Below are 22,829 nucleotides of genomic sequence, written 5' to 3' on the forward strand. Positions count from 1 at the left end.
GCCTCAGTGGCCAAGATGTCCGGTATTGTTTATTTCAACCCCGCAGAAACTGCAAAGCACTGACTTTTATATACTTCTCCTAAATGCACATGTCAGCAGGAGTGTGACAACCAATGATTTCAAAGATGTAATGTGGGTATCAGAATTTCTGGCAAAAATTTGATAATCTTATCTTTTCAACCTGAAATAACCATATGTGATGAGAATTTTCAAAGGCATCTACCTCCACAAATAATTTTTCAGGAAAGAATAAAGAAACACAGCTGTAGAATAAAAATTAGACTAGAAGTTGATGCTACCTTTCGGAATTCCTAATAAGGGAAGCACACGTTGTTAGAATTGAACATGTCTGATTGGTGTGTATAATGTCACAGCAGCATAGATGCAGGAGTATTTGGATCTGACTATGCTATCTAAAACAAGAATCCTTACATTTACAAAAGTTTAGAAAAAATAGGTTAGAGTAGTTAGTGGAGGTGGTGTTTCTCCTCTTTGGTTGATTTGGGAATTAACACCAATCCTCATATTAGTTTCTGGTTCATATGTACACCCTGTGTTTTAATCAGGACAATTTAGATAAATACATTGACTTAATCATTTCAGGTGTCTGCAAAGGGAGCATTGTTCACATTACAGATATCTTTTCAGTGGAATAAAATACCTCGACACAGAATCTTCAATGACCCCATCATTTGAGTTCAGTCATTTATAATAAAATGAAATCTACTATTCTTTTTAAGATATACGAAGCAAAAGTCATCAAGATCAAAGTTATTCAGTAACAAAATACTAATCAAAACACGGATGTACCATTAGCTCTTAATAAATCTGAAAATTGTATATATATTATAGAAATAATATAAGTAGTTATGATGATTAAATATAGTAGAGGAAAAGTTTAAAAGTAAGAAAAAATAAAGTATATTATGAAAATAATTACGTAAAAATTTTAAATGTAAAAAAAACTTCAACATAAAGGATAGAATAAATAGAAAAATTACATAAATGAAAAAAGGAATTATGAATTAGAAGGTAGGATGAAGTGAATATTTAGGAGTCCCAATAGGGATAAACAAATAAACAATATGAAAAATTAAAATACATAAAAATCTAGAATAAGTCATGTAGTTTAAGTCCCAGTTTAAATAAATAAAGTGGAGTGAATGTCAAATAGGGAATAAAAAATATAATTATTAAAATAATTAATTATAATAGCTTAAAGACATAACTATTAAAAGAAAAACAATAGTTAAAAGCATAATACCAAAATAGAGAAAATCACATAAAGCCATCTAAGATAAGATTCAAATTAATTATAAAGCAATGAAAACAAACCTATTTCTCAATGTGTGAATAAGATCAAGAATCCAGTAGATTATGGTCTTCAAAGTTCTGAGGGAAAAACATGTAAATTTAAAATTACATATATTTCAAAAGTTATTTTCAGGATTGAGGAAAAATGTGCCTTAATACACAAAAGCAATGTAAACTGAGTATATTTACCTCAGTAAAATGCATTTAAAATTTCCTGAAAATTTAGTTTATGAAGAAAAATACTCTTCCTGAGAACAAACATTGAGATAAAATAAACGTGCAAACATCTAAATAGATCAAAACAATATATATATATTTTTATTATTATTATACTTTAGGTTTTATGGTACATGTGCGCAATGTGCGGGTTAGTTACATATGTATACATGTGACATGCTGGTGCGCTGTACCCACTAACTCGTCATCTAGCATTAGGTATATCTCCCAGTGCTATCCCTCACCCCTCCCCCCACCCCACAACAGACCCCGAAGTGTGATGTTCCCCTTCCTGTGTCCAGGTGTTCTCATTGTTCAATTCCCACCTATGAGTGAGAATATGTGGTGTTTGGTTTTTTGTTCTTGCGATAGTTTACTGAGAATGATGATTTCCAATCTCATCCATGTCCCTACAAAGGACATGAACTCATCGTTTTTCATGGCTGCATAGTATTCCATGGTGTATATGTGCCACATTTTCTTAATCCAGTCTATCACTGTATGACATTTGGGTTGGTTCCAAGTCTCTGCTATTGTGAATAATGCCACAATAAACATACGTGTGCATGTGTCTTTATAGCAGCATGATTTATAGTCCTTTCGGTATATACCCAGTAATGGGATTGCTGGGCCAAATGGAATTTCTAGTTCTAGATCCCTGAGGAATCGCCACACTGACTTCCACAAGGGTTGAACTAGTTTACAGTCCCACCAACAGTGTAAAAGTGTTCCTATTTCTCCACATCCTTTCCAGCACCTGTTGTTTCCTGACTTTTTAATGATTGCCATTCTCACTGGTGTGAGATGGTATCTCATTGTGGTTTTGATTTGCATTTCTCTGATGGCCAGTGATGGTGAGCATCTTTTCATGTGTTTTTTGGCTGCATAAATGTCTTCTTTTGAGAAGTGTCTGTTCATGTCCTTCGCCCACTTTTTGATGGGGTTGTTTGTTTTTTTCTTGTAAATTTGTTTGAGTTCATTGTAGATTCTGGATATTAGCCCTTTGTCAGATGAGTAGGTTGCAAAAATTTTCTCCCATTTTTTAGGCTGCCTGTTCACTCTGATGGTAGTTTCTTTTGCTGTGCAGAAGCTCTTGAGTTTAATTAGATCCCATTTGTCAATTTTGGCTTTTGTTGCCATTGCTTTTGGTGTTTTAGACATGAAGTCCTTGCCCATGCCTATGTCCTGAATGGTAATGCCTAGGTTTTCTTCTAGGGTTTTTATGGTTTTAGGTCTAACATTTAAGTCTTTAATACATCTTGAATTGATTTTTGTATAAGGTGTAAGGAAGGTATCCAGTTTCAGCTTTCTACATATGGCTAGCCAGTTTTCCCAGCACCATTTATTAAATAGGGAATCCTTTCCCCATTTCTTGTTTTTCTCAGGTTTGTCAAAGATCAGATAGTTGTAGATATGTGGTGTTATTTTTGACGGCTCTGTTGTGTTCCATTGATCTATATCTCTGTTTTGGTACCAGTGCCATGCTGTTTTGGTTACTGTAGCCTTGTAGTATAGTTTGAAGTCAGGTAGCGTGATGCCTCCAGCTTTGTTCTTTTGGCTTAGGGTTGACTTGGCGATGTGGGATCTTTTTTGGTTCCATATGAACTTTAAAGTAGATTTTTCCAATTCTGTGAGGAAAGTCATTGGTAGCTTGATGGGGATGGCATTGAATCTGTAAATTACCTTGGGCAGTATGGCCATTTTCACAATATTGATTCTTCCTACCCATGAGCATGGAATGTTCTTCCATTTGTTTGTATCCTCTTTTATTTCCTTGAGCAGTGGTTTGTAGTTCTCCTTGAAGAGGTCCTTCACATCCCTTGTAAGTTGGATTCCTAGGTATTTTATTCTATTTGAAGCAATTGTGAATAGGAGTTCACTTATGATTTGGCTCTCTGTTTGTCTGTTATTTGTGTAAAAGAGAAAAACCACATGATTATCTCAATAGATGCATAAAAGGCCTTTGACAAAATTCAACAACCCTTCATGCTAAAAACTCTCAATAAATTAGGTATTGATGGGATGTATCTCAAAATAATAACAGCTATCTATGACAAACCCACAGCCAATATCATACAGAATGGGCAAAAACTGGAAGCATTCCCTTTGAAAACTGGCACAAGACAGGGATGCCCTCTCTCACCACTCCTATTCAACATAGTGTTGGAAGTTCTGGCCAGGGCAATTAGGAAGGAGAAGGAAATTAAAGTGTATTCAATTAGGAAAAGAGGAAGTCAAATTTTCCCTGTTTGCAGATGACATGATTGTATATCTAGAAAACCCCATTGTCTCAGCCCAAAATCTCCTTAAGCTGATAAGCGACTTCAGCAATGTCTCAGGATACAAAATCAATGTACAAAGATTGAAACAATATTAACACTGTGTCAAATTACACACCATGTGTGATATATCCATATGAAGCACATTTATGGATGAATAAAAGAAAATGTTATCCCAAGCGTTGTATTAATTAAAAGAGTAAATTTGGTAACAGATGAATAAATAAGAAAAATAATTCTTGCCCAGGTTACATTTGATTTAGCTTTAGTGGGGTAGAGCCAGTCACTACTAATACAGAAGTTGGTAATCCATGAGAGGAAGAAAACACATACTGTATAACTAAAATGAGTGAGTTTGAAATTCACCAACCAGTAGGTTCTGGGATTAATGGCAATGGCTTGTAGTATGTTCAAAGAGCAGGTGGTGCATGGGAAGAAGCTGCTCATTATCATGTTAAGATAAACAGCAGGCTTCTATTTGAGGCCACTCTAGAGAACATCTTCCCAATTTATGTCTGTAGAGAACAAGTTTGTCAAGGTAGGAGCATCACTATTTATATGAAGGCCTAGTTACTGATGCTTATTTGACAGTACCTGCACCTGCAACCCAAAAAACAGGCAAAAATCCAGAAGACAGGAGGGAATATGACAGAGAAAAGCACTTTTATAGCACTATTATTTGAAGATGTGCCCTTTATCAGAAAAGTAAATGCATATCTGGAAAAACAAACAGGACAGCAAACAAAGTCTCTTCTTAGAAAATCTCTGTGATTATGTCAACCAAGACCACACTCTCGTCAGTGCCGACCATCATGGTTACCTCAATCAAAAAGTCCTGAGTCATCCCTAGAAACCCTATGTGAACCATCCCCCCAGCCTACTCTTTCCTTCACTTCCCATAAACATCAATCATGCAATGATGCCACTGAAGCCCCCACTTTTTGTACTTTTATTATCTTCACATTTCCTGAACAGTTGTAAGTGCCATGTGTCCTGGAAGTTTTTAATTTATTGTTATATCTTCTCTTAAATTACACAAGATCATGGACAATGACTTATGAACATTTGTATCTGCACACTTGTTACAGTGTTAGGTTAAGTTCTATAAAAATGTGAACGACTGGAGATAAGTAGACAATCCATTGGTCAGTTTTTTTCACTCTACGAATTAATGCGAGGTGGAGAGAAGTTATAATGTGTAATTGACCGAGCTTTCTTCATCCAACGTTTTAATAAGAGCAGTAATCTATTTATTAGCATAGAGCACTGCTGACCTAAACACATCCCGAAAAACCACACCTCCCAATACTGCTGCTTTGGGGATTAATTTTCAACATAAAGTTTTAAGGGATATAAAAACATGAAAACTATGCCTTATGTCCCCAATTTATTTTTAATTCCACACAAAATACAAACATTCCATCTACTAGATTCTATAATTCTAAACTCTCTCCAGAATCAACTTTAAAATCTAACTTCAAAGTCTTGTCCAAACCTCATATGGGTGAAAGTCAAGGTATAATTCATTCTAATGCAATTTTTTCTTTAGCTGTGGATCTATGAAATCTAACATGTTGTGTGTTTTTGAAATACACTGGTGGGAAAGGCAAAGGACAGACATTGCTGTTTCAAAAGGGAGAAATAGGCAAGTAGCAATAAATAACAAGTCCCAAGTGTGTTATTAAAAATACAAAAGGCAGGCCATGCACGGTGTCTCATACCTGTAATCCCAGCAGTTTGGGAGACCAAGGCAGGTGGATCAGTTGAGATCAAGAGTTCAAGATCCACCTGGCAATATAGTGAAATCCCGTCTCTACAAAAAAAAAAAAAAATACAAAAATTAGCCAAGCCTAGTGGCACTCACCTTTGGTCCAAGCTACTTGGGAGGCTGAGGCAAGAGAATCACTCTAGCCTGGGTGGCAGAGGTTGCAATGAGCTGAGATCACAACACTGCACTCTAGTCTGGGCAATAGAGTGAGAATCCATCTCAAAATAAATAAATAAACAAACAAAATTAACAGACAAATACTGCTCAAATTTGAAAAAAGAAATGGACAAACACACTCAAGAACTTTAGTGGACTTTGACCAGCATAAATTTAAAGAAAACCAAAGTGAGACACAATATAAAACTGTTAAATATCTCAAAGAAAAAACTTCAAAAATTTCAAGAGAAAGAAGATTAAACACATAAAATTTAGGCCCACTAATTCTATCAACAGATGTCTTTAAAGATATTTTGCAGTTCAGAATTTGGGATGATACACTCAAGTTCAAAAAAAAAAGAGAAAAATTACCAACCAAGGACATTATATATGGCAAAACTCTCACTGAATCATGAAGGTGAAATTAAGATTTATTCAGATAAACAGAAGCTGAAGGAGTTTATGACCACTAGATTTGTTCTTCAAGAAGTTCTGGAAAGTCCTTTGAGATTAAAAAATGAGAGTACCAAAAAAGCCATACAATACCATAAAACTCTGTTGTAAAGCAAATATATAGAGAAATATAGCATCCTGTATTATTGTGATGTTGGTAAGTAATTTTAATTCCCTTATAGAATTTGACACAAAATGTACAAAAATATTTTATATACATGTTAAAGAATACATCATAAAAAAAGGCCTAATTTGTGACATCAAGAACAATGTGTGTGTTGAGAAAGACAGTCACGTAAAAGACTGGAGTTATTATATGCTGCTGGAGATAACATCAGATTAAACTAGATTGTTATAACTTTGAGACGTTTCATGTAATCTGCATAGTAGTCACAAAGATAATACATGCAGAATGTAGACAAAAGAAAAAGAAATAAAAACATATTAGTACAAAAATTAATTAAACAAAAAGGAACACAGCAAGAAATAAAATAAATAAAAGAACTACAAAAGAAACACAATATAATTAACAAAATGGCAGTAGTAACTCCTTAACTGCAAATAATAACCTTATATGTAACAATGTTAAATTCTCCAGTAACAGACACAAGGTCACTGAAAAAATAAAAATATAAAATCAAATAAATTCTGGTTATAAATTGTTTACAAAAATAAAAATATAAAATCAAATAAATTCTGTTTATAAATTGTTTATAAAAATAAAAATATAAAATCAAATAAATTCTGTTTATTTAATGATAAACATGGATTGAAAGTGCAGGGATGGAAAATTATATTCTATATAGTAAACAAATCATCCTAAATAGCAACCAAAATAGAACAAAGTTGGTCACATTTACATTAGATGATTAGACTTTAAGCAAAAAACTGTCATAAAGACAAACACAGACATTATACAATAAAGATAAATCTCCAAGAAGATATCATAATTAAAATATGCACATGTATCAGCAATTATTCCAAACACATAACACAAATAATGAAAGAATTAAAAGGAGAAATAGGCTGAGTACAGTGGCTCACGCCTGTTTGTAATCCCTACATCTTGGCGGGGGCTGAGGCAGGAAGATGGTTTGAGCCCAGGAGTTGAGACTAACCTGGGCAAGACAGCAACACTTCGTCTGTGTAAAAAACAAAATTATAAATAAAAATAAAGGGAGGAATAGAGACCACCACCAAAATGATAGGAGACTTTAATAACGGAGAGGACAACCTGGCAGACCAAATGAAGACAGAGGATTGAGCAAGGAGTGATTCAACCAAATCCAACAGAATTTTAGAAACTGTCTTCTCAACAACAGAATGCACATGCTTCTGGTGCGCACATGGAACATTTTTGAGATTATATCACAAATCAGACCACAAAGAAATCAATTCACGAAAATTAAAATCATACGAAGTATGATTTACAATTAAAATGGAATGGAACTAGAAGTGAATACCAGAAGAAAAATTTAAAAATTTGTAAATACATAAAAATCAAGTAACATGCTCCTAAACAACATTATGGTTTAAAGAAGAAATCACTGTGAAAATTTCAACATAACTGGAGACAAAGCATAACAAAATTATTGAATACATATAAAGCTTGTATTCAATTGTAGTAGTAAATGTGTACATTTAAAAAAATCTATCTAAATCAACTAGTAAATGTAACCAAACATAAGTAAAGAATAAAAATTTCAGTAGTTATAAATAAATTACAATTAAAAGCCATAGAAAAATCAATTAAAGTTTGGTTTTATTGACAAGATTAAGAAAACTGACAGTTAGATTAAAAGAAAAAAAGAAGATATCTCAAATAATTAAATTCAGAAATAAAAGAGGAGCTATTACTACTGAAGCCATAAAAGTAGGAAAAGAAGAGATTATAAAAGTTTAATTCCAAGTATATGCCAAAAAAAGTGATAGGCTAAGAGATATAGACAAATGTCTGGAAATATAGATTATACTAAAAATAAACCATAAAAAAATCTGAATAGGCATATAAGTAGTAACAACAACCTCCCCTCAAAAAGCCCAGGCCCAGATCACTTCATTAAATATATTTTTTTTTCAAAATGTTAAAGCAGGGTTAACGCCAACCCTTCTTAAACTACTTCAGAAAAATGAAAAAGAGAAAACAATTTCCAACTTATTTTTTGAGCCCAGCATTAACACAACACTGAACCCTACAAAGACACTAAGGGAAAAAAAATACAACTACAAATCAATTTTCCTGTTGACTATTGATGTAAAAATTCTCCTCGGAACATTAGAACACCAAATTCAATGACATACTGCAGGGATTATACACCATGACGAAGAAGGAGTTATCTCTCCAATGTAAGTATTGCTCAACACATGTAAATCAATTTTTTTTTATTATTATTAAAGTTCTAGGGTACATGTGGACAAAGTGCGGGTTTGTTACATAGGTTTACAGGTGCCATGTTGTTTTGCTGCACCCATCAACTCATCATTTACATTAGATATTTCTCCTACTGCTATCTCTCCTCTAGCCCTCCAGCCCCTGACAGGCCCCGTTGTGTGATGTTACCTGCCTTGTGTCCAAGTGTTCTCATTGGTAAATTCCCACCTATGAGTGAGAACATGTGGTGTTTGGTTATATGTCCTTGTGATAGTTTGCTGAATATGATGGTGTCTGGCTTCATCCAAGTCCCCGGAAAGGACAAAAACTCATCCGTTTTTATGACTGCATACTATTCCATGGTATATACTTGCTGCATTTTCTTAATCAGTTCTATCATTGATGGACATTTGGGTTGGTTCCAAGTCTTTGCTATTGTGAATAGTGCTGCAATAAACATACGTGTGCATGTGTCTTTATAGTGGCATGATTTATAATCCTTTGAGTATATACCCAGTAATGGGATCGCTGGGTCAGATGGTATTTCTAGTTCTAGATCCTGGAGGAATGGCCACACTGTCTTCCACAATGGTGGAACTAATTTACAATCCCACCAACAGTGTAAAAGCCTTCCTATTTTTCCACAACCTCTCCAGCATCTGTTGTTTCCTGACTTTCAAATAATTGCCATTCTAACTGGCGTGAGATTGTATCTCATTGTGGTTTTGATTTGCATTTCTCTGATGACCAGTGATGATGAGCATTTTTTCATGTGTCTGTTGGCTGCATAGTTGTCTTCTTTTGAGAAGTGTCTGTCCATATTCTTTGCCCACTTTTTGATGGTGTTTTTTTCTTGTAAATTTGTTTAAGTTTTTTGTAGATTCTGGATATTAACCCTTTGTCAGATGGATAGATTGCCAACAGTTTTCTCCCATTCTGTAGGTTGTCTGTTCACGCTGGTGGTAGTTTCTCTTGCTGTGCAGAAGCGCTTTAGTTTAATTAGATCTGATTTGTCTATTCTGGCTTTTGTTGCCATTGCTTTTTGTGTTTTAGTCATGAAATCTTTGCCCATGCCTATTTCCTGAATGGTGTAGCTTAGGATTTCTTCTAGGGTTTTTATGGTTTTTAGGACTAACATTTAAGTATTTAATCCCTGTTGAATTAATTTGTGTATAAGGTGTAAGAAAGGGATCCAGTTTCAGCTTTCTATCTATGGCCAGCCACTTTTCCCAGCACCATTTATTAAATAGGGAATCCTTTCTCCATTGCTTGTTTTTGTTGGGTTTGTCAAAGATCAGATGGTTGTAGACGTGTGGTGTTATTTCTGAGGCCTCTGTTCTGTTCCATTGGTCTATAGATCTGTTTTGATATCAGTACCATGCTATTTGGTTACTGTAGCCTTGTAGTATAGATTGAAGTCAGGTAGTGTGATGCCTCCAGCTTTCTTCTTTTGCTTAGATTTTCCTGGTGAAATGGGTTCTTTTTTGGTTCCATATGAACTTTAAAGTAGTATTTTCTAATTCTGTGAAGAAAGTCATTGGTAGCTTGATGGGGATGCCATTGAATCTGTAAATTACCTAGGGCTGTATGACCATTTTCACTATATTGCTTCTTCCTATCCATGAGCATGGAATGTCCTTCCGTTTGTTTGTATCCTCTTTTATTTCGTTGAGCAGTGATTTGTAGTTTTCCTTGAAGAGGTCCTTCACATCCCTTGTAAGATGTATTCCAAGGTATTTTATTCTCTTTGTAGCAATTGTAAATGGGAATTCACTCATGATTTGGTTCTCTGTCTGTTATTGGTGTATAGAAATGCTTGTGGGTTTTGCATATTGATTTCTTATCCTGAGACTTTGCTAAAGTTGCTTATTGGCTTAAGGAGATTTTGGGCTGAGACGGTGAGGTTTTCTAAATATACAATCATGTCATCTGCAAATAGAGATAATTTGACTTCCTAATTGAATACATTTGTTTCCTTCTCTTGCCTGATTGCTCTGGCCAGAATTACCAACAGTATTTTGAATAGGAGAGGTGAGAGAGGGCATTCTTTTCTGGTGTCAGTTTTGAAAGGGAATGGTTCCAGTTTTACTGATTTAGTATGATATTGGCTGTGGGTTTGTCATAAATAGCTGTTATTATTTTGAGATACATTTCATCAATATGTAGTTTATTGAGAGTTTTCATAAGGAAAGACTGTGAATTTTGTCAAAGGCCTTTTCTATATCTATGGAGATGGTCATGTGGTTTTTGTCATTGATTCTGTTTATGTGATGGATTATATGTATTAATTAGTGTATGTTGCACCAGCCTTGCATTCCAGGGATGAAGACTACTTGATCGTGGTGGAGAAGCTTTTTGATGTGTTGCTGGATTCCATTTGCCAGTATTTTATTGGGGATTTTCACATCGATGTTCATCAACGATATTGGCCTACAATGCACTTTTTTTGTTTTGTCTCTGCAAGGGTTTGGTATCAGCATGATACTGGTCCCATAAAATGAATTAGGGAGAATTTCCTCTTTTTCTAATGATTGGAATAGTTTCAGAAGGAATGGTATGGTACCAGCTCCTTTTCGTACCTGTGGTAGGATTCACTCTTGAATCCATCTGGTCCTGGATTTTTTTGGTTGGTATGCTATTAATTATTGGCTCAATTTCAGAGCCTGTTATTGGTCTATTCAGAGATTCAACTTCTTCCTGGTTTAATCTTGGGAGGGTGTATGTGTCCAGGAATTTATCCATTTCTTCTAGACTCTCTAGTTTATTTGCATAGAGGAGTTTATAGTATTACCTGATGGTAGTTTCTATTTCTATGAGATCTGTGATGATATACCATTTATCATTTTTTGTTGTGTCTATTTGATTCTTGTCTTTTTTCCTCTTTATTAGTCTTTCTAGTGGTCTACCAATTTTATTGATCTTCTCAAAAAATCACCTCCTAAATTCATGATTTTTTAAGGGTTTTTTTGTGTCTCTATCTCCTTTAGTTCTGCTCTTATCTTTCTTGCCTTTTGCTTGCTTTTGAGTTTGTTTGCTCTTGTTTCTCTAGTTCTTTTAATTGTGATGTGGAGCTGTCGATTTTAGATCTTTCCTCCTTTCTCTTGTGGGCATTTAGTGCTATAAATTTCCCTCTACACACTGTTTTAGATGTGTCCCAGGGATTCTGGTGTTTTTTGTCATTGTTCTCACTGGTTTCAAAGAACATCTTTATTTTTGCCTTCATTTTGTTATTTACCCAGTAGCCATTTTGGAGCAGGTTGTTCTGTTTCCATGTATTTGTGCTGTTATGAGTGAGTTTCTTAATCCTAAGTTCTAATTTGATTACACTGTGATCTGAGAGACAGTTTGTTGTGATATCTGTTCTTTTACATTTGATGAGGAGAGCTTACTTCCAATTATGTTATCAATTTTAGAATAAGTGCAATGTGGTGCTAAGAAGAATGTTTATTCTGTTGATATCGTGTGGAGAGTTCTGTAGATTTCTATTAGGTCTGCTTGGTGCAGAGCTTAGTTCAAGTCCTGGATATCCTTGTTAACCTTCTGTCTTGTTGATCTGTCTAATATTGACAGTGGAGTGTTAAAGTCTCCCATTATTATTCTGAGGTAGTCTAAGTCTGTGTGTAGGTATCTGAGGACTTACTTTATGAATCTGGGTGCTCCTGTATTGGGTGCATATATATTTAGGGTAGTTAGCTCTTCTTGCTGAATTGATCCTTTTACCATTATTTAATGGCCTGCTTTGTGTCTTTTGATCTTTGTTGGTTTAAATTCTGTTTTATCAGAGACTAGGATTGCAACCCCTGCTTTTGTTTAATTTTTAATTTGTTTTGCTTTCCATTTGCTTGGTCGAACTTCCTCCATCCCTTTATTTTGAGCCTATGTGTGTCTCTAAATGTGAGATGGGTCTCCTGAATACAGCACACTGATGGGTCTTGACCCTTTATCAAATTTGACAGTCTATGTCTTTTTATTGAGGCATTTAGCCCATTTACATTTAAGGTCAATATTGTTATGGGTGAATTTGATCCTGTCATTGTTATGTTAGCTCACTGTTTTTCCCGTTAATTGATGCAGCTTCTTCATTGTATCGATGGTATTTACAATTTGGCATATTTTTTGCAGTGGCTGGTACCAGTAGTTCCTTTCCATGCTTAGTGCTTCCTTCAGGAGCTCTTTTAAAGCAGGCCAGGGGGTGTCAAAATCTCTCAGCATTTGCTTGTCTGTAAAGGATTTTATTTCTCCTTCACTTATGAAGCTCAGTTTAGCTGGATGTGAAATTCTGGGCTGAAAATTATTTTCTTTAAGAATGTTGAATATTGACCCCCACTCTCTTCTGGCTTCTAGGGTTTCTGCTGAGAGATCTGCTGTTAGTCTGATGGGTTTCCTCTTGTAGGTAGCCCGACCTTTCTCTCTGGCTGCCCTTAACATTTTTTCCTTCATTTCAACCCTGGTGAATCTGACAATTAGTATCTTGTGGTTCCTCTTATCCAGAAGTATCTTTGTGGTGTTCTCTGTATTTCCTGAATTTGAAGGTTGGCCTGCCTTGCTACATTGGGAAAATTCTCCTGAATAATATCCTAAGGAGTGTTTTCCAACTTGGTTCCATTCTCTCTGTCACATTGAGGAACATCAAGCAAACGTAGATTTGGTCTTTTCACATATTCCCATTTTTCCTGGTGGCTTTGTTCATTTCTTTTCACTCTTTTTTCTCTAAACTTGTCTTCTCACATTATTTTATTAATTTGATCTTCAATCTCTGATATCTTTTCTTCCACTGGATTGAATCAGCTATTGAAGTTGTACATGTGTCACAAAGCTCTTGTGCCATGGTTATCAGCCCCATAAAGTCATTTAAGGTATTCTCTACACTGCTTATTCTAATTAGCCATTGTCTGACCTTTTTTCAAGGTTTTTAGCTTCCTTACGATGTGTTCGAACATGCTTCTTTAGCTCGGAGAAGTTTGTTGTTACCAGCCTTCTGAAGTCTCCTTCTGTCAACTCGTCAAAGTCACTCTCCCCCCAGCTTTGTTCCGTTGCTGGTGATGAGCTGCAATCCTTTGGAGGAAAAGAGGTGGTCTGGTTTTTAGGATTTTCAGCTTTTCTGCTCTGGTTTTTTCCCATCTTTGTGGTTTTATCTACCTTTGGTCTTTGATGTTGGTAACCCATAGATGGGGTTTTGGTGTGGATGTCCTTTTTGTTTATGCTGCTGCTATTCCTTTCTGTTTGTTAGTTTTCCTTCTAACAGTCAGGTCCCTCAGCAGCAGGTCTGTTGGAGTTCGCTGGAGGTCCACTCCAGACCCTGTTTTCCTGGGTATCAACAAAGGAGGCTGCAGAACAGCAAATATTGCTGCTTTATCCTTCCCTGGAAGCTTCATTGAAGAGGGTCTCTCACCTGTAAGAGGTGTCTGTTGGCCCTTACTAGGAGGTGTCTCCCAGTTAGGCTAAATGGGGTTCAGGGACCCACTTGAGGAGGCAGTATGTCCATTCTCAGAGCTCAAACACCATGTCAGGAGAACCACTGCTCTCTTCAGAGCTGTCAGATGGGACGTTTAAGTCTGCAGAAGTTTCTGCTGCCTTTTATTCAGCTATGCTCTGCCCACAGAGGTGGAATTTATAAAGGCAGTAGGCCTTGCTGAGCTGAGAGTGGCTTTACCCTGTTCAAGCTTCCTGGCCACTTTGTTTACCTACTCGGGCCTCAAAAATTGCGGATTCACCTCCACCTGCTCAGCTGCAGCATGAAGGTTAAACTCAGACTGCTGTGCTAGCAGTGAGCAAGGCTCTATGGTTGTGGGACCCAATGAACCAGGCACAGGAGAGAATCTCCTGGTCTGCCAGGTGCTAAGACTGTGCGAAAAGTGCAGTATTTGGGTGAGAGTGTCCTGTTTTTCCAGGTACAGTCTGTCATGCCTTCCCTTGGCTAGGAAAGGAAAATCCCCCAAACCCCTTGCTCTTCCTGGGTGAGTTGATGCCCTGCCCTGCTTCAGTTCACCCTCCATGAGATGAACTCACTGTCCAACCAGTCCCAATGAGATGAATCAGGTATCTCAGTTGGAAATGCAGAAATCACCCATCTTGTATTGATCACACTGGGAGCTGCAGACCAGAGCTCTTTCTATTTGGCCATATTGGAATGAGAGTTTAAATCAATCAATTTAATATATCATATTAACAGAGTAAAGATATAAACCACACAATCATCTCAAATAATGCAGAAATGTCAATTGACAATATTAATCATCTTTCAAGATAAAAAACACTCAATAAACTAGAAATAAAAAGAAACTAACATAACAAAAGATATGTAAATAACTCATCACCAACTGAGTTCAACAACTCATGCCTATAGTCCCAACAGTTTGGGTGGCTGAGGTGGGTGGATGATTTTTGGTCAGGAGTTCCAGACCAGCCTGACCAACATGGTGAATCCCTGTCTCTACAAAAAATGTTAACATTAGCTGGACGTTGTGGTGTGTGCCTGTAGTCCCAGCTATCAGGGAGGCTGAGGCATGAGAATAGCTTGAACTCGGGAGGTGGAGGTTGCAGTGAGCCCAGATCATGCCACTGCACTCCAGCCTGGGTGACAGAGCAAGATTCTAGCTCAAAAAAACAAAAACAAAAACAAAAAAACAAAAACAATCATCACGAATATTATACTGAATTCTGAAGTGTGGAAAGTTTGTCCTGTAAGATTAATTATAAGGCAAGATATTCACTGTTGCCACATATATTCAAAAATAGCAGTGAAGGTCCTGGCAAAACAACTAGGCAATGAAAAAAAGAAAAGATCCACATTCTAAAGGAAGAAGTAAAATTTCCTGTTACTTATGATATGATGTTATATACAAAAAATCCTATATGCTGAAAACAATACATTTTAGAACTAATAGTTGCATTTAGCAAAATTGCAGAATACAAAATTAAGTGAGTTTCTCTTCATTACAGTGTATAATGCAAGTTTTTAAAATTCCATTGAAAATAGCATTAAGAAGAATAGACTTTGGAATAAACAAGCAAAGAGATGTAAGACTAGTATACTAGAAGTTGCAAGATGTTGCTGAAGAAAAGTCACAAAGAATGGGGAAGATATTCTATATTTATAGATTAGAGAATTGAAAAGATATCTCATATTCATAAATTAGAAAACAATATTCTTGTCTATACTAATGAAATCAACAACAGATTAAATGCAATAGCTATATAAATCATAACAATATTTACTTGCAGAAATACAAAATTCTAAAACATATGATATCTCAAGACTGAAAATAGCCAATTAAACTTGTAAAAGCATGTCAAGTGGGGAGTCCTCACAATTTTTAAATCGAAAACTAATTGTAGTGCTGTTGAACTCTTTTCAAATGTGGTATTTTGTGGCCAGGTTCTATGGCTTATACGTGTAACCTCAGCACTTTGTGAGGCTGAGGTAGGAGGATTGCTTGAACCCAGGAGTTCAAACCACACTGGGCATCATAGCGAGAACACCCATCGCTACAAAAAAAATGAAAATTAAAATTAACCTGGCAATGTGACATGAACCTGCAGTCTCAGCTATTCCAGAGGCTGAGGTGAGAGGATTGTTTTAGCCTGGGAGAGCAAGGCTGCAGTGAGCCACGGTTGCACCGGTGCGCCCCAGCCTGGATGACAGAGAACCTGTCTCAAAAAGTAAAAAGGAGAAAATCTAAAAAGAAACTTATTAAATCAAGACATGTAGACATAGTAAATAATAGAGACACCCCTCTCCATATAAGCCTTGTATATATGGTCAAAATGATCTTCAACAAGTGTACAAAGGCCAACCTATGGAGAGGAATAGCCCCCTTTAACAAAAAACGGTATGAAGGCTTGCTATCAACAGGTAAAATATAGAAGTCAGAATTGTAGTTTATACTATATTTTTTTAAAAACTGAAAATGTGTAAGTCTGAAAGCCTTACACAAAAATATAAGGGAAAAATATTTAAAATTATGCCATGGAATTTGGCAATGGGTTCTTGAATGCCAGCAGCCCCACATCCCTGGAGCATCCATCCGCTCACTGCTTCCTGGTGCTGGGTCCATCCACACCTGTCGCGTGTGCTCTGAGGCGCACGAGCCAGGACACCACGCCGAGCACAGGGCACAGGCCGGGCTTTCTCGGGCTATTCGAGGGCAGTCTGTCCCCATGACCGCCTCAGGCGCCGGAGGGAGGACGGCCTGATCCGAGTCTGCGGAAGGAGGAAGAAGCTCGTTTCCTCAGCCAGCAGGGACACAAAGGCAGATGCGGGACACAGCGACACAGGGGTGGATGCCATAAAAATATACGGCATATATTTTGAAACATGACTGCAATTTGAATAATTAGAATATCTAAGAACTCCAAAGATTGTTATGCTGAAACTGCACCAAAATTCATCATTCCAGTGACTACAGGGAATTTTTAATAGTTGTTATTTTTATAATAAAATTAAACTTTAATGAAATAACTGACTTTCAAACTTCAGCCAGAGGACAAATATTCATCCAGAGGTATCAGTTCCCGGTTTCTGCTCCGGGTTCTCTCTGGTCTCCCACAGCCCCTCCTGCATCACCCAGGTCTAAGGGGCCACCTGGCCTGGCCTGCGTCCCCTCGTCCCTCCGCTTCCCCACCCACCTCCTGCAGTGCCCTCCTGAGGCAGAGGCGGCGAACCGTCCAGAGCTGGAGGCTCCCTCGCCCAGGGCAGCACCGCTCCGCCCCTCTCCGCACCTGCCCAGCCCCTGGCAATGGAGTCGCCTGGGCCTGGCCTGCTGCCTGCCCCCCAATGCCTGCCCTGTGCCTGCAACGGCGACGCTGCCAACAAGAGGTGTCAGAGTCCGTGGCGCAACCCGCCCAGAGCGCAGGGTCCCACTCACCTGCGAGCGGGGGCACGTCCCTCCCGGTAGGCGATGGAATTAAGATTGTTTCCTTATTTATTTTACTTAAAACTGGTAGAATGTTACATTATATGAAGTACCCATGACTCTGTCAGTAAATTTGAGCAAACGTTTATTAGTTTTTTCAGTTTAAGTAGTTCTTTTGTTGCTATTATTAAGGTGAAATTTAACTTCTATCTGAAATCAGTAAGATGCAGAGAGATTTTAATGACAAGTGAATATTTTTTTCTCAGGGGGAACTGAATTATGAATTGAACGAATGAATTATGAATTAAATGAATGAATTCATTACCGAGGTAGAGAGGACACTAACCAATCGGTAGTTTTAATCAATCTGTATCCCCTCCCTCCTCCCTCTTTGTTTTTTGTTTGTTTGTTTGTTTTTGAGACAGAGTTTTGTTCCGTCGCCCAGGCTGGAGTGATGTGACGCAATCTTTGCTCACTACAACCTCCGCCCCCCGGGCTCAAGTGACTCTCCGCCTCAGACCCGCGAGTAGCTGGGATTACAGGCTCCAGACACGATGCCCGGTTAATTTTTGTGTTTTCATTAGAGGTGGGGTTTCACCACGTTGGCCAGCCTGGTCTCAAACTGCTGACCACGGGTGATCCGCTCACCTTGGCCTCCCTAAGTGTTGGGATTACAGGCGTGAGCCACCAGTCCCGGCCCCTCCCGCCCCTCTGTATTATGACCATCTGTAGCCAGCATTTAGCTCCCACTTATGAGAGAGAACATGCGGTTTTTTTTTTTTTGCTTTTGCATAAGTTTGCTGGAAACAATGCATCCATGTTGTTTCAAATGGCATAATTTTGAGTTTTTTATGGCTGTATAGTGTTCCATGAGTCTTTATCCAGACCACCACTGATGGACGACTGGGTTAAGTCTATGTGTTTGTGATTGTGAATACTGCTGTGATAAAAATATGGCTACATGTGTCTTTTTGGTAGGATATTTATTTTCTTTCGGGTATATACCCAGTAATGGGGTTACTGGGTTGAATGGTAGTTCAACTCTCAGTTCTTTAAGAAATCCCCAACCTGCTTTCCACAGTGGCTGAACTAATTTACATTCCTTCAGAAAGTGTATGAGTGTTCTCTATTCTCTAAATCGTCACTGATATGTGTTTTTCTTTTGACTTTTCAAAAAAATTCTGACTGGTGTGAAATGGTATTTCATTTCGGTTTTGATTTGCATTTCTCTAATAAATAGTGATGATGAGCACTTTTACATATGTTTGTTGGGTGCTTGTGTGTATGTCTTCTTTTGAGAAGTGTCTGTTCATGTCCTGTTGCCCACTTTTTAATGGAGTTACTTGCTGCTTGCTTGTTGATTTGTTAAGTTCCTTATAGGTTCTGAATAATAAACCTCTGTTAGATGTGTAGTTTGTGAATATTTTCTTTCATTCTGTGGGTTATCTCTTTACTACCTTGATAGTTTCTCATGTTGCGGAAAAGTTTTTCAGTTTAATTAAATCCCACTTGTAATTTTTGTTTTAGGTGCAATTGCTTTTGAGGACTTAGCCATAAATTATTTGCCAAGGCCATTATCAAGAAAAGTATTTCATAGGTGTTTTATAGCTTGAGATTTTACATTTAACTCTTTAATCCATCTCAAGTTAATTTTTGTATTTGGTGAAATATGGGGGTCTAGTTTTATTCTTCTGCTTATGACTAGCCAGTTATCCCCGCATTATTTATTAAATAAAACGTCTTTTTCCCATTGCTTGCTTTTATCAACTTTGTTAACGATGTGATGGTGGCAGGCATGTGGACTTAGTTTCTAGTACTCTAGTCTGTTCCATTGGTCTATGTGTCTGTTTTTCTAACAGTACCATGTTGTTTTGATTACTATAGTCTTCTATTATAGTTTGAAGTAATGTAATATGATGTCTCTAGCCTTAGTATTGCTTTTGCTAGGCTATTCAGACTTCTTTTAGGTTCCATATAAATTTTAGATGGTTTCTATTTTGTGAAAAATGACATTAGTAGTTGGATAGGAAAAGCATTGAATCTGTAAATCACTTTGAGCAGTATACCCATCTGCACGCAGATGATACTCCAGTATATGTTCTGTGGTTGATGAGTGAAGTGTATTGTAATTCCAAATGGTCAAGCATTGAATTTAAACGCAGAATTTCTTTATTAGTTTTGTGCATCAATGATCAGTCTAACACTGTCATTGAGGTGTGTTCCAATCTGTGTGCTCCAATGTTGGCTGCATTTCTATTTAGAATATATATATTGCATACATATCTAGAATATATTAAAATATATTTTACTTACTGGTACTTCACTCACTTTTATTAGTTGGATGCCATCATGGGGGCAGTTTGCCTCCATTCTCCTTCCCGGGATCTGGTGTCTCCTTCATGATTCTGGTGGATTGATATTCTACTTCTTAAATTAAAGCTCAGAGAGTTGACATTTATGCACTATTGTGCTATGTCCATGTGGCTGAAGCATGCTTAAAGTCTGTAATCCATCACCTTGAAAAAAAAAATTTAATCTAAATTTGAGTTTAGAAAAGGAAAATTTTATATTTTATTAAGTGGTTGTTATTCTCGAGCTAAAAGATTAATCTCATAAATACACCTATTTATCTTCAGTGCCAGAACCAAATAATTAATAGGTGCCACCAACACGTATCGGCACAGTCATATTGTTTGTGTTTTACTCTCATTTTGGATACAAGAATAGTAAGAAAAAAATTTACTTTAAGACACAATGGTATTCACATTATAAGAATTGTAGTAGTTGGCTCAAAAACTGGTGTCTTTCTCCAATGGATCCCTGGAGGTAGTTGGAGCTAATCTTGGACAGAAGAACACCACGGTTCCCATAGACTGGAGTTGAGAGATAACAAAAGATACAGTTAAATTTGAGCTTCAGATAAATAATAGATAAAATTTAGTGTATTTAGATTTAAAGTATTGCATACACATATTGCATGCAAGTATGCAGATGTCATAATAGAAAATTATTACTTTTATCACAATCTTGAACTTAAGTATATTCTATATGACTATTTGCTGAATCTTGTAGCTCCACCATGAAAATAATCATGGGTCTTGGAAAATATGATATGTACCTGGAGAAGTCATATAGAATTAAAATTTATAGAATTCATATAGTTTGGTCAGAGTGTAAACGAGTGTAATCAGCTCCTAATAAATACATTCGAAATGTAAAATCTGAATACAAACCTCAGCACTCACTGTAAGAAGTGACAATTAAGCTAGAGTGAATCACCTGACCACTCTCAGAAGACACATAATGCATTCGAGACCAGCCTGGCCAACATGCAAAACCACGTCTCTACTAAAAATATAAAAATTAGCCAGGTATGGTGGTGTGCACCTGCAATCCCAGGTGCTTGAGAGGCTGAGGCAGGAGAATCACTTGAACACCAGAGGCAGAGGTTACAGTGAGCTGAGATCACACTATTGCACTCCAGCCTGGGCAACAAGAGCAAGACTCCGTCTCAAAAAAAAAAAAAAAAAAAGGAAAGGTTAGATAATGCATATCAATGTGATCATTATTATGACTTCACTTTAGGCTATTCTCCATAGAATAAATTCCAAAGTATGTGATTATCATGGATAATGGTGGAGAAGATGACATAATTAATGAATCTTTATGTTATAGGTTATCTCTTAGGTATTAAATCTATGTTGGATAAAGAACATCTGAAGTGAGATTGCTATTATTTTGAAGATAATATCAAGTTATTTTCTTCAAGTTGCATTTGGTCACTGTGAGACAACTTACTGATGCGTGGAAAAATGCCAACCACCATGATTTACATATAATTTACATTACAAAATTTTAGAAGAGAAACCAAACTCTTTGAGGGATTTTAAAGAGGATTATTTTGAGCTTATATGAATGACTGTGGCCCAGGGAATCGCAGGTTTAAGGAGTCCTGAGAAACTGCATGCAAAGCAGTTGAATTAGAGTTGATTTTCCATTTTAGAGAGGGAGAAATTATAGGGGAATACATAAATCAATACACAGAAGGTATACATTTATTTGACCCAAAAAAGATTCTTTGAAAGATCAAGCCTTTCACTATATTGACTGAGTAAAATATGGAAGACTAATTATTAAAATAATAAATGAAAGCTGAGCCATTACTACCAACTTTACAGAAATACAAAAGGATTACAGGAGTATACTGTGAACAACTGTCTAACAAAAAATTAGGTGCCCTGGATGAAATGGAAGAATCGCTAGAAAGACACAAACTACCAAAGTGGCTCAAGAAGAAAGAGAAAATCTGAATAGACCTATAACCTAGGAGATTGAATTAGTACTTCAAAGCGATTGACAAATAAACATTTATGACCAAATAGCTGCATTAACTGCTGAGTCAACCTAACATTTAAAGAAGAATTAATCCCATTTCTTCTCAAACTATTCTGACAAAATATATGAAGAAGGAATATTTGCTAATTCATTTTTTGATAACAGCATTATCCTTATACCAAAGCCAAAGAGAGCACAAAAGAGAGAACTACAGCACTATATCCCTTATGAATATATAAGCAAAAATCTCAGCAAAATACTAGCAATACTAGCAAAATACTAGCAGCAATATTGTATAATCAAAGGATTGTAAACTATCACCCTGTGAGATTTAACCCCAAAATGCAAGGGTGGCTCAACAAAAAAAAATCAATCAGTGTAATACACTGTCACAGTAAAATGAATAAGCACGTGATTATTTTAATTGATTCAGAGAAAATGTTGATGAAATACAACACCTTTCTATAATAAAAATACTCAATAAACTAGGCATAGAAGAGATCTTCTGCAACATGACAATGGGATGTATAAAAAACCAACAGTTAATATCATGATCAATGATGAAACACTGAAAGCTGTTTTCCTAACATCTGGAACAAGACAAGGATGGTGCATTTGCCACTTGTGTTCAATGTAGCACTGGCAGTTCTAGCCAGAGCAATTAGGCAAGACAAAGAAATAAAAAGCATCTAAATTAGAAATAAAAAATAGGAGTAAAATTATATCTACACATGATCTTATGTGTATAAAGCTCCAAACAAAACACAAAACCGTTTATAACTAATAAAAGAGGCAGGATCCAAAACAAACATAGGCAAATGAGCTATATTTCTATATAGTTGTAAAGAACTATGAAAACATTTTAAAAATTCCATTTATAATAGCATCAAAGAATAAGTTATTCAGGCAGAAATCTAACCATGATGGTATACGCAAAACTTTGCTGAAAAAAACTAAAGAGAGGGGAAATAACTGGAAAGACATTCTGCGTTCACGGGTTGTAAGACAATATTGTTAAGATGACAATACCACCTAAAGTAATCTACAGATTCAATGCAATGTCATCAAAATTCCAAAGGCAT

General features: G+C 36.5%; 1 long non-coding RNA gene across 1 annotated transcript; it reads right to left on the reverse strand.

Moving 5' to 3' along the window:
• Positions 1-3,100: 3,100 nt before the first annotated feature.
• LOC134760962 (uncharacterized) lies at positions 3,101-20,926 on the reverse strand. The gene is made up of 4 exons (XR_010139085.1): positions 20,800-20,926; positions 19,741-20,285; positions 5,531-5,622; positions 3,101-3,433 (listed from the first exon to the last, which is right to left on the reverse strand). It is a non-coding gene; the product is annotated as an uncharacterized LOC134760962 (long non-coding RNA).
• Between the last annotated feature and the right edge of the window lie 1,903 nt (positions 20,927-22,829).

Source organism: Pongo abelii, chromosome Y (genome assembly GCF_028885655.2).
Source record: "Pongo abelii isolate AG06213 chromosome Y, NHGRI_mPonAbe1-v2.0_pri, whole genome shotgun sequence".
NCBI classification, from domain to species: Eukaryota; Metazoa; Chordata; class Mammalia; order Primates; family Hominidae; genus Pongo; species Pongo abelii.